This window comes from Vicugna pacos, chromosome 19 (assembly GCF_048564905.1).
Source record: "Vicugna pacos chromosome 19, VicPac4, whole genome shotgun sequence".
NCBI lineage: Eukaryota > Metazoa > Chordata > Mammalia > Artiodactyla > Camelidae > Vicugna > Vicugna pacos.
In genome coordinates this window covers 40,342,958-40,356,312 of record NC_133005.1, presented here as the reverse complement: position 1 = coordinate 40,356,312, position 13,355 = coordinate 40,342,958, and the positions used below count along the sequence as shown (strand labels likewise).

General features: G+C 40.9%; 1 long non-coding RNA gene across 1 annotated transcript in view; it reads right to left on the bottom strand.

Moving 5' to 3' along the window:
* Positions 1-13,127, bottom strand: part of LOC140687321 (uncharacterized) — a 285,533-nt gene extending 272,406 nt beyond the window's left edge. The window contains exon 1 of the long non-coding RNA XR_012061525.1: positions 11,697-13,127. This is a non-coding gene — a long non-coding RNA (uncharacterized lncRNA). The remainder of the gene's footprint in view (positions 1-11,696) is intronic.
* Positions 13,128-13,355: the final 228 nt, after the last annotated feature.

Below are 13,355 nucleotides of genomic sequence, written 5' to 3'. Positions count from 1 at the left end.
CCTTCAATGACCTTCCACAAAATGTGGACTAATCTCTTCTGGTCTCTGACATATTTAATGGCCCTCTCTGCATCAAGAAAACCATGTCTGTGTAGCTGGGGTAAGATGTGCTGGGGAGGCATTGTTCAGACGTGTTGGTAAAGACTTAAAAATGGATAAGCTGGATTTTCCATCCTCCAGAAGACCTTCCAGTGTGCAGTGTATTTTGATTTTCAGATATTCAGTTGACATTCTTGCTTTCTAATATGTTGTTGATCTCTGGGTCTTTTAAGTAGCACCCTGTAAGTTTTCTGGTTAGAACCAAAGTCCGTTTTTGAATAATCAGCCTCTTACGAAATTGGCTGTTAATACAGATTAACTTTTTTTGAATAACTGAAAAGGTGAAGCGTCCAATGGGTGAAAAAAATGGAAGCATCTAAGGTTATGGATCTCAATAATGAGCCATAGACTTCAAGTGTTTTAATTGAAAAACGTCTGACAGTAGAGTTTCAAATGAAGTTCTTAAAGAAGCCGGAATTAAATCTCAATTTGATGCTAGGAATGTTCTAGTTTAAAAGTAAAGAAAATATTCTCAAAACTTTCGCCAATCTGAAATAAACAAAGAAACATGATTTACAGATTATGATGAACAAATCTGTTTTCTTTGTTGATGTTTTAAGTGTTTGTTTTTTAAATCAGGAAAAATTAAAACAAGAACTAGTCCAAATGTGGGGTTTTTCCCAAAACATTAGAATTATTTGTTATTCATTTATTCCAGACAGACATTCTTTAAGAATTTCCACCTCTCACTCAGCTCCCCTCTCCAGCCTTGACAAGATCCAATTCGCCAGGGAGAAAAGACTTTCTAATGCTTGGGACAATTGAGCCTTTCCTGAACAATTACTGCCATTAATTTTCCTTGTGATAAAGCCATCTAATACAGCTCACTGAGACCTCTTTTTATCTTTGAACAACCAAAAGAGAGTAAGTTAGCTATCTCTGTCACAAGCCTTCACCTTGCATAATTGCTTTATAGCACTTATTTCTACAAAGTATATAATCATTATTTAGATACAGCACATATATTTAGATAAGGATGTCTCTGAGTCCACCTTTAGACTGCACCTGCCATGAAGATAAGGATAGTATTTTCTCACTTCCCAATATTTGGAAAAGTTAGGAGTAAACAAATACTGGTTTAATGAATGCTAGCTGAAAGGTTATTGGGCTTTAAGACTCACTTGGGAATTAAAAGAAAGGATGCACTTGGCTTCTAAATCATAATGGTAGACAACTAACCTCTCTGTGATTAAGCTTCTTCTTCTGTAAATGAAAGTCAGATTTATACCTACCTCATACTGCTTTGAGAATTGAATGAGTTGTTAGATATTAAACACTTAGAAAAGTACCTGGCACACAGCAGTGAGACTTCAATAACTGTTAGACATCAGTGTTATTATTTTTAATTATTATTATGAGTTTCTTCCAAGTAGCCACTCCTCTGGGTTCCAGTAATAGTTCCTCTCCCCCTCCCCCTTGCAGTCCTTGCGTTTTAGGTGGGGCTCTAGTCTAACTCTCCCCTCAGCTTCAAGGAGGTAGGAGACCCAAGTGCACCAAAGATGCACACTGTACCTAAGGGCACAAGGTTCGGTGGGGTCAGTATGAGCCAAGTTTTTCAATTTAAACAAGGCCAACAGAGAGTAAAGCTGTACATAAGATGGTTGGTAATATGGAGAGAGAAAAAGAAAAGGGAGGGGCAAGGAGAAGAGGGGAAGGAAGAGAAGGGAAGGGGACAGAGGTGACCAATGACATCACTTGAGCCCCTGAATCTATCAATCTGTCACCTGGACTTAGATGAGCCAGTAGATTACTTAAATTCCCTTTTTTCAGTTGCAGCCAGTCTGATGTAGATATAGACTCAGATGTAGGTTTCTGTTATCTGCAACCAGTAGGAAGCCCTGACAAATACAACCACTGATTCTTTGTCAGCCACAGGAAAGAGTTCGACAAAACTATCTCCACCGAAATTTTAAGATCCCGTGTTGATGGGCAGCCATCTCACCCTCAGTAACTCAGGAGCGTCTGTTCAGTTGACCACAACTGGCTTGCAGAGCCAGTAATAAGTTCACCATCTTTTACTCCTTAAAGGTGGCCGTGGTTGCCGGGAGGGGATTCTCCCACAACAAGGGTGACTTGACTTAGAACATTATTTCAAACGCCAAGTCCTCTTCCCAGGTAGAAAAAGGGAAATCATGGATAAAATGGCTGCATTTCCTATTGGAAAAAAAGTACACTTCCTAGTGAATGCAGCAGGAAGGCAAGACATCAAGAAGAAAATGCAAAAGGCTTAATATGCTGCAGTGTTTCATAAAGGGAAGGTTTTCAAACCTATTGAGGAAAAGTAGACATTTGTGAACTGTGGGGCCATTGACGTCCTTCAAAGTCCAATGACCCCCATCTCTGGGCTCTCAGATGTCTGCCCGTGATCCCTCAACAGACGAAGCACATTCGTTACTCGGCGTGTTTGCCCTAACTAACAAACAGCCCCAGGGAATGTCTAATCTCACAATAGCTCAGGCGGGCTTGTTTCAGCCCACCTTACCAGAGTGTAGACCCCTCCGTCCTTCACAGACCCTAAACCTCTCACCTCACCTACATCCAATCAGAGACTTGTGCACAAGCCGATCAGGCCCCTTGTCACCCGACCTTATAAAAGACCCAACAGCCGGCCCTGGGTGCTCACGCAGGCACCTCTCCTCTGTGTGGCCCGCCGCGGTCTATGCAGCACACCCCTAATAAACTATCCTCCTCCTTTGTCTCTGGTAAATTCTCTTACCAACCTGCGCGTAACCTGAGTCACCGCTGCATCACCGTGTCACCGACCGGCCCACTATGTCCACAACATGAACCAGAACTACAGAAGTCTGTTAAGGGATGGCTTTTTTAATTTTCCGAATTTAGAAAAAGAGCCTATCCGCTCTGGGGTAGCCAAGAGCATGGCAGCCAACCTGAGCTCTTAACTTGGCACAACCACTCAGAAGCTAAAAGTAAGTTCAGGGAAATCACCTGAAGCATGAACTTCAGTTTCCCTACCTAGAATAGATGAGGGTTGGAAAAGGTGATATCCTGGCTCTTTAGTTCCACAATTCTATTAGATCCTAGAAGGTGCTATGGCTAGGCAGAACCCCATCACAAGGAGGAAATCTTGTGAGATGAGAGCTGTAAGAAGGAAAACACGTGCTATCATTTTACACGTGAACACTGGAAACAAGACATGACAAGTGACCGTGGATGGGTGAACCAGCACCGTCAAGGAGGGACAGCTTCTTAGAGAGGAGTTGTTTAAAGATCTTTCTAGAAAAATGACCCATTAGAAACCATCAAAGCCTGGAGATTGAAACTTATAATATTCCTTGGCAAAGTGTCATTTTATTTTTTAAGTGTTTTAAAGGATTTTTTTCCTTCTCAATTTCTAAAGATGTGATTTAGCAAAAGACAATGTTTACATAAGAGGCAAAGGAAAAAAAAAGGGTGAACAGTTTCCTCTTTCTGCCGCCACCCTTTTCAGGCCTCGATGGTTTTCTTTGTTCTGTTTTGTTTTCTCTGTCAAACTGAGATAAAGGTTGGGGGGAGGTATAGAGGAGAGTGAAAAGGTGCTGGAAAAGTTCCTCTTTCAATTAGAATCTTTATCAGGAGCTCTGGCCACATTTAGTTCGGTAATGTTCCTTGACTCTAATGCAGCCGACACAGCAGTGGGGAGGGATCTGGAGGTAATGACTCCTGAGTCGGCCCAGCTTACATCTCCCGACTCCCAGGCCCAGCCTCGCCCTGGCGTCCTCAGTCTTGGGGAGTCAAACAACTAACCTCAATATTCGCTCTTTACAGAGCCTCAAGTTTTAAATTTTATTCACTCCGTGTGCGAGTTCATCCCTGTGGCGCAGATGATTGGGGACCTTATTTAGTGAGCAAGCCCCACGGAAGTGGAGACTAGGAACTGTGATTTCTCTTGGCTGTAAAAGCCAAGAATGTCAATATTCATTATCCTCGTTTAGCAGGATGCTATGTTTCATCAATTGCCCCAACGATCCACCTTCACAAACACACAACACCGCAACAAAAATTTAAGTAGAGTAATTAACATATTTAATCGATTAAGTCAGGAGAAATTAAAAGGAAGGTCCTCTTTCTGTCTTATCATAAATCAGTTGCCCTGAAGAGCTGGATAAAATGATTTTGAGTAGTTATCAAACATCTCTTATCAAGGACTCTGAGGAGAACTGGAAGAAATTAAACCATGGCTTCGTTTTTCCTCTGTGTCCTGACTCCCTATCTGCTCCCATGCACTTCGGCATATAATTTACACATCCAGCTCAGTTTTGCTTAAAAATGCACTTATTTGGATATTTCTCATCATTTCAGATCTAGTATCTCTGAGGAAATCAGTTCCCTAGGCACCCTGGAAGATTCCATAAAGATTCACTGCAACCAGAAATCAAACTGACCATCTACGAAATCTCCTAAAGGTCAGAGGAACCACCCTTCCTACGCTGTAACGTGAAACGCTTAGGTTGCAATGAGGGTATTAGCAATTTGTCTCCTGCGCAGTGACGTGATCCGATCACTCTGTGGCTGGAGAAAACATTTCTCAGCGCCTTTAAATCTCATCACGTTGATACCCACAGTTACTTTTTTGTAAGTTGCTGATAGCTTGATTGATTAGAATATCAGTTCTTGATATATCCTTTCATTCAAATACGCACCGAGGGTTATATTAATGAGATGGAGACGACCTGTACCACTTATTCCTACATAGGCTTTAATTTTTCAACAAAAAATACAAGCAACACCCACAAATCCACCTGTCTGGAAAAAAAAAAAGAATCTTTACACGCGTAAGATAGGCAACATCTGGTGGCCAAATGTTTATGAGAAAAGCACAGCTGTCCTTGAATAGCTGCTGGTCTGGAATGACTCAATAAAATAACTTCTAGGAGCTAAAAGTCCTTAATTATTTGTGGATAACAGTTTCAATCTTCTTCAGTGACTGTTACTAGCTCATGTTTTATGGTCACAGTAGTAAGTAGTACCAGTAAAAACAGCAACAAGAACCTAAGTTGAATATTTTATAGGGTTTATTCTTTAGACATTATCTCATTTGATCTTTACAATGACTTCAAGAGGCAAGTATTCCTATTCGTATTATTTCACAAATGCAGAAACAGATTCAGAAGGCTTAGGTGAAACACCTAAAGGTGTTAATAGTACCCTGTGCAACTAATCCAACCTCGTGTTTTCTGACTCCCAAGCTCCTTTTCTGTGTACAAGACCACGTGGCCACTCAAGATCAGCAGAGCCCGGGCCACAGTCACTCGCCCGGAGCACAGGGCAGGAGCGAAGTTCAGCAGAGGATGCTGGTCCAAGCAGGGCTTACAAGTCTCAAAAAACTGGGCTGAGGCTTAGCTCCACAACTGACTAGCTGGAGTGGCCCTGAGAGGTACTTAACTCTTCTGTGCCTCTATTTGTTCATCTCAAAAATGGACTTGTTAGGATTAAATCAGACAAAGCCTGGAGAAATCTTGGCCTAGGAATGGCTGAATAATCTGTAACCATTTCAGAACAGTTCTATCAATTTTTGTAGTCACATAGTCTCTATGATTATTAAATGTATTAATTATTAAAAAAATAGTCCTATAGTCTTTATGATTCCTATCACTGATAGAAAATGGCAAGAAGAAGGACGAAGTCAGTTCTAGGAAAAACTTTGAATGGCAGGCAAAGGAGTGTCTGTATTGTTGCTCATCTTCAAGGTCATCCCTGCTGTTACTGATTCTGTGAAACGTCCCCTGATTGCAGCCAACTGAGTTGGTGGGCACTTCCCCCTAATGTGACACAGCTCTTTTTCCTTCCTCTTCTTACAGCCTTTAATATGCTCTATTACAATATTATAGTGGCCTTTTAACAAAACCTCTTTAGACTAAGAGCTTTCCATAGTCAAGGATCCCCCAAATTGCAGCACAGCACCTGGCACATGACAGGCGCTCAGCTGATGAATGTTTGTCAAATTCAGTTCATTACAGATGGCTTCATGGCACCAATTATAATTGATCTCTGTGGGAGTGGCCCGATGATGGTTTGAACATTACGAAGATTTTCAACAAGGCAGTTTACAGGGGGTTGGTAAAGAAAGGAGAATCCAGAGAAGCATCGAGTGTAGATAGGAAGGAGGAGGCTACAATTGGCAAAGTGACATGGAATTCAAAACTAACCTCATGGGCAAAGAATTCAACACACCAAAGGTGAAGCTATAGGCTTGGAGAAGGTCAGACTACGTCATGGTGACTAGGGAAACAAGGATACTGGTGCTGTTAGCAACACAACTGGGGGTCAAGAGAAGAAGTTTGCAATGGGTAACTGATTCTTACAATTTTAAACATTATCATTATTTCTTTAATGATATGAATAACCTACACCCCATTTTTCAGAATCACTGTAAAAATTCTTATCAGCTTAAACATACTCAATAATATCATAAAAGTAAATGCCCATCCTGTCTAAAAGCACAACATACAAGAAGCTATGGTTTTTTTTTTAACTTTTTAGATTATCTTCAAAACCCAAATGTACTTTTACTCATTGTATCCTTGAAGTCTGTAATTATTTAAAGCCTTTAATAATTATTTTTTTAACTAATGAAACAGTAAAACCATTATCTAGACATTTGAGATATCCCTTCCTGACTCAGTTCTCCACTCCTCAAGTTTTATTGCTTGAAACAATAAAGACTGATTGAAGGACTTTCTTTGGAAATACAAATATATAAGTTTTACTATGGTCTAAGGGAGATTAGATAGCTTTAAAACATTGTCTATCTATGATGAACTATACAGAAAAAAATAATTGCAACACTGCCAAAAACTAACACGCTAGAAAAGGAAAAGTATTGCTAGCCAGACTACAGAGGGTTTGTTAAAAATGTCATGAATAACTTATTACGCAATTAAACAAAATCATTCCCAGTTTAGTGGTTGAGTAGAGACCTATTCGTTGAGCCACCGGGAAATCACTCACTGTATACTCAATGTGTGAAGTTAAAAAGAAAACATTTGTTTTCAAGTGTAAAAAACAATAAGAATTAGAAAAAAATTATTAAGCATTAGAAAAAGCAGTGTAGAAAACTGACCAATCTCTTTTATCAGCATCCATGAGCCAACTGGGGAAAGAGGACTTTAACTGCTCTTCCTTCCTGCTCTCCATGAAAGAAAAAGCACATTTCACAGCTGCCTAAAAACCTGTTTCCTCAAAGTTTCTGAGTAATGAGATTGTCTGGACAAGGAAAATAGAACATCATGCTTTAGCAAGAAAAATTAATCAAGTAACTGAAACCATCGCCAATCCTGTTCTTTCCTACCCTCAGCAGGTCTCGGCCAAAGCAAGACGGGACATCCATAATTGAACACCAGCCTCTACCTACTACTTAGCACAATGAGAACAGTCTGGACATTAATGATTCAAAGCACGGAGGAAAATGTCATTTGACCTCTACCCACCTGACAGGGAAGTTACTGATGGAAGAGTCACCTAAGAAACTTCCATCTTAGAGAAGCCAGAAGCTACCTGGCAGAATCTGCCAAAGCTGCCTCCACCTGGCTCTCTTTTAAGTCTTGCAAAGAAGGAAGCCGCTTCTTCCTCTGAAAGTGGTATTATAGCTCATCTACTTAAGTCCCTGAAGCATACTCTGCTTGAGACAGAGTAATAAGCACATACTCATACATGAATACAGAAATATACAAATCCATACTGCATATATAAACACCTATATATATATACACACACACATATGTGCATATGTGCACACAAACATACATACACATTTGCACATGCATGAATGCACATATACATGAATATCTATAACACACATGCATAGATACATATACACATATACAGTTATAAACGCATGTATAGATACACATATTTGCATATATAGGTAAGTATGAATATTCACAATGCATACATTTACATATATAAACATGCATACAAATATACACGTAATACTTAAATACACAAAGGCATCTATGTAAACACATGTATCTATATACATACATGTATTTATGTGTCTATTTTATATATGCATATATGTAGTATCTAATGCAAATCGATTTTAAATAAATCTATATATACACATATGCATAGACATAGGCAATATAAAGTTCATAGTAACCAGTGTGGTTTACAAAACCCATGAAGAAAAATTGTTTCTCTTCTCTTACAAGCACAAATTTGTATACCTCTACCTCAAACAGGTGTTGCCCTGGATGGAGCAGACAATGAAATCAGGAAATGGAAAACCATGTGGAAATCATGCAAAATATTTTAAAGTAAACGGGGAGTAGAGATTTATGAGTTGTGAATGATTCAAGTAGTAAATCTTTTTTTTTTCCTTTAACATAGAGCCCTTAGCAATCCAATGAAAGTATAGGCCTTTTGCCCAGAAAAAAAAAAAAAAATACACTCATACCTACATATAGGAACTCAGTCTGTCCCAAATCCCCCAAAAGTTAAGAATACTTTGGCCTGGAGATTTTTAAGTAGATTCTTCTAAGGTCAATTTCCCTTCCCAAAATAGCACAAATTTATCAGAAAAAAACTGCTCATAGTACAAACCCTCCCCTCAACTGTATTTTTGAAAGTCTCTGAATTTTATTTGCTGTAATGGTCTAGTATTAAAATATATTAAATACACTCAGAAATATCACATAGGCTAGCAATTTTTTTAAAATCTAGAACTAGAAACTATGGCAACATTCCTAACTCAACTGTCTTAACTTTTTTATGTACTTGGTGAAAAAGAGAAAAAAGAAGTCAAATGCTAATATGAGATGCTTACACAGAATCTATATGTTAGGAGGTATTTTCTCAATATTAAATTACAACTGCAAAACATACATTTAAACTAATCTATGTGGGCGAATCCTTCGTTTTGTAAAGGGCACTAGGCAAATATTAGTATTTGCAAACGCAATTCCTTTCTTGAGATCAGTAAAACGCATCTCTTTACTTTTGAAATTTGGATCTGATTGTACTTCAAAGCCTTTCTCTAGAAGACCTCTAACTTGAAAGAAAAATCAAACCATTCAGGCACAAGAGAAAAAGATTTTGTAATGAGATTTAAAAAGAGCCAGAGGCAGAACCACACTTTTGAGACGAGAAATAACTAAAGGGCACCTACTTCTGTCTTTACTGCCGAAACCATCCATGATTGCCAATTTCAGAAGGTGACAACAAAAATCTCTAACCTTCTAAAGCAACTGCCGTTCTTTTGTCTAGCTACGCAGTAAACTATACGAGGAGTAGGAACAACAGAGGAACAGAACATCTTTGACTTGACTACTTGAGAAGGGAGGTGCAGACAGACAAGGGGAAATGCTTTTGTCCTGGTGAATGAGGAGAGAGATTCACAGGTGCCAGCTGGACGGGTGGAGAATTTGGGAATATGTTAACTTGATGTTACCATATCAGTCTCCCATCCTCCTCCACTCTAGCCAGACAGGTATCTGGAAAGCAAATATGTATCCGCTACCCAGATGGAATGAAATGCAATTAAGAATTTATCTTTCTCAGACAATTATAAGAGCAATCTTCAGAGAAAACCATCTAAACTTACAAGGATCCTGCTTTATCTTAGAGTTCCACTTTAACTAATGGTTTCTAAATTACTTGAGTGGAAAATTAAGAATGCAAAACTTCACTTAAGGATGCATTTGGAACAAAGTGCTTTTGCAGTAAAACTTTCATTAAGGAAGCTGTGGATACATGCATTTAAAAATACACGTCTATTTCTTCAGAATGTAGGTAATCAAATTCAAAAGTAATCTGTCTGAATTATGATCTCTGGGACCATGACTGTATTTAGACCACCAAAATGGATAAATTTCAGGTTTTTAAAAATCACTGTTATCCAACACTGAGTTCCAAATGCAACCACTTTCTCCCCCACTTTCCCATTTAAAAATCTAAATGATTTCTGCTTTAAAAACTATTCTGAATTTTTTGAGAGTGGGTTACTACTTTGTCAAAAACTGCATTGGAAAATTAGCAAATGAAAGGCAAAATGTAAAAAAAAAATCAAATGCTTTCTACACAAGTGCTTCTTAAACTTTAACATGATGTGCATTTGAAATACCTGGAGATCTTGCTAAAATGAAAGTTCAGGTTCAGTAGGTTTAGGGGAGGGCCCAAGATTCTACATTTCTAAGAAGACCCATAGGGACATCAATACTGCCTACCCTCCCAGGACCACCTCCAGGATGAAGGACCTAGAAAAACAGCTCTTGGCCTGCCCTCTGTCACACAACACATGAAGAACATGCATAAATACGGAGGAAATACTTTCCAAAGCATACCCAGGAGCTCCAAGTTCCCAAGAGAGTTGGTGAAATTTCACCCCCTGCACTCAAGAGCACATTAAACAGGACATCGCAACCATGAAGTAATTATAAGTAAAATCTTGAGTTGGCACTAATGTATAACAACAGAAGTAAATAATCTGCACAACGTACTACTTTATTAGGACCATACTGCTTCACCTCCTGGCTATTACTGTTCCTTGGGAGACTTAAGAGCCACTATTAAATAAGTAGATACATTTCTGCGGCCATCCTGGAGCAATTCTACAGAGTCGCCCATAGGAGAAACAGCTCATTAGTCAATCAGTTTTTGAAATCTGGACGCCAATATCCATGGGACTATTAATTTGAGTCTCCTGTAAATGTTAGTGATTCTTTTCCTTCCCTGGAGTCAGTAAGCATGACCTGCCTCTTCTGACCAGAAGACATGCAGGTCGTTCCCATCTTGGTTTCAGCTCATCTGGAGGATGACAACTTCACTGAAGAACCTCCCTTCCAAGACACACCCACCCACAACTTGTCCTTATACTAGACTATTTTAAAAATTATCCCAAAACTGCTCTCCAAAATCGGTTACAAAATTCCTTGAGCCATGTAATATGGAAACAGACATAGAAATCTAATTTCACTTATTTCTCAACTCAGTTCCTAAGTATTACTCAATTTTTGTGACAGTAAGAACTACTGTTCTAAACAAGAAAATAAGACATCCCAATGCAGTTATATTAACAGGATTAAGCCCTTAATAGTAGAATATTGGTCCAATATTAATATGCCCACACCTGGCACACAGTAACCACACACAAAAAAGTTTGATTGTTAAATAAATTGGAGACTCAAACGGTATTGCCGTAGGAAGTATTAGCAGCCTAGAACACACTTGCACCTCATGACAGGTACGCGTCACTGTAACTCACTCATTCAGGATTTTCCCCTCAGATTCATCATTCTTAATGCAAGAAGCTAGGAGCAAGAAATTAAAACAGCTTCCTCCACATCCTTTGTTCCAACAGCCAGTAACTAAAAAAATGACACAATTTACTCAAGATATATCTATCCCCATCACAACACCACATACCATGGCTTATGTCAGTGGTTGCATGCCATTCCTCATTTTCAAGTCAGTGTTGTGCTACATTAAAGTTTAAAATAAGACAGATGGATCATAATTTGAGAAAATGAGGATGCCCTGAATGGTATCTTCCTGTTGGTTTGCAAACTGGCCCCTGAACGCGGAGGGCAGGGAGAGACCAAAGAAAGAGGCAGATCGCTCTGGATGAGCAGGTGGAGGTTTTAGCGAACAAGGGAACTTACACACGAGGCTTGTCTTGGGATCCGGAAGATGAATAGATCTCTGCATGCACGCGCCAGGATCTTCACAGTTTATACAGAGGCCTTAAAAGGGTTCTGGCACACAGTCAGTCCAGATGGTATCAGCAACACCTTAGCATCTCAGAGCCGTGTAGTGACAGCTTCTGCTGCGGGAACAGTGGGCAGGGTGTAGATTCCGAGGACAGAGGAAGGGTGAGGAGCCTCCAATGCCTGGGTGCAGCTCGAGGATGAACTGGCGGTCACGCCTGCTCCATGAGCTCCTCCAACACTTCCGTCCGCTTACAGCAAAGGCGCGGTGCTATAAAGGTTACAGCAAAGGCTTTCTGGGGCAGAGTCAACTGAAAGTCATGAGGGTTCCACAAAAAGTCACCCAAGGGTCACTGAATGGTGGCGAGCCATGTGGGAGACAAATAACAGAGGTAAGAAGAAACAAATACAATAAAATCCAGAAGTGGCCATTTTAAAAAGATCGAGGCTAGACTGGTCCTTAATCACACTGTGTATTTTTTGTTCTGTGTCCAGGTGAAACCAAAACGACGAGTCAGCTGCAAGTGTCAACTACAATAACAGCAAACAGGAGCAGGCATGACCCTTCCCTCTGCTTCCAAGGATGGATTCGTGTTCCTACTCGTCAGGCTGACACAGTCTGGGCACAGCTTGCGCTGCCCCTTCAAACAGTCACACAAATAAAATGGAAACAGGTGCAGGGACTTGACACGAGGATGACCTTGAGCTCCCCCCCCTTCTGCCTAGCGTTTTCCATTTTCATTCTGAGGCCCTTCTCAAACCGTTTCTCCTGCTCCGGTCTCCCTTCTGCAGCTTCTGGAAGAGGAGAATTCTGACCCGCGCTTCTCCTTAAAGAATCCAGGTGGCTCTCGGGGTAAAACGGACACTGCGCAGACCTCAAGTCCACGGCAAATCCATTTTCCTAAAGGACCAACACTCCCTGGAGGTCAGGAATGACGCAAGGAAAGGGTAAACGTGCTTCTTTGCCATTCTGTCAGTTTGGCCTCTGGTCCTTGAGGAAATAAAAGCCCACTCTGAAGAAACACTTCAGAAAACCTCTTGTTCAAGAAATTAGCTCTCCTTTTCTTTTTCTTTTTTTTCATTTTGTTTTTGTAGTTGTCCACAGAGGTACCATCATTTTATTAAAAAAAACTGAGAAACAACATCATGGAGCAAACGTCTGAGATCTGGGCTGGACAGGAAAGGCGCTGAGCTACACTGAGCAACGGGGGCTCATTTTCTGTGGAAACCCACCCATTCGTTACTGACCCTTCATGTCGGAGCCTTCGCCAGTGTCCTCCCGCCGGGTGTCGGCATCGCTGGAGCCTAAGACGAGACTGTGCTCGGCTCAGGAGCAAAGGGAAAAAAGGAGAGGCGTGAGGTCCCCCCCAGGCCGCCGGCGCGCCGCTTCCCGCGGGCTCCTGGGGGGAGGGGCGGAGTTCTCGCGGGGCTGGCGGGGCGGCGCTGGGGCCGCGCACGCTCTGTGCACACGGCACCCCCCGCCCCCGCGCGCGCCAGCTAGAGTGTCCTGTGCAGCTTTGCACACAGCATGGCCCCCAGCGTTAGGGGGTCGGCGCAGCCACTTAGCAGCAGGACCTCTGGTCCACAGACCTGGGGCAAGGCCTTTGCATGACC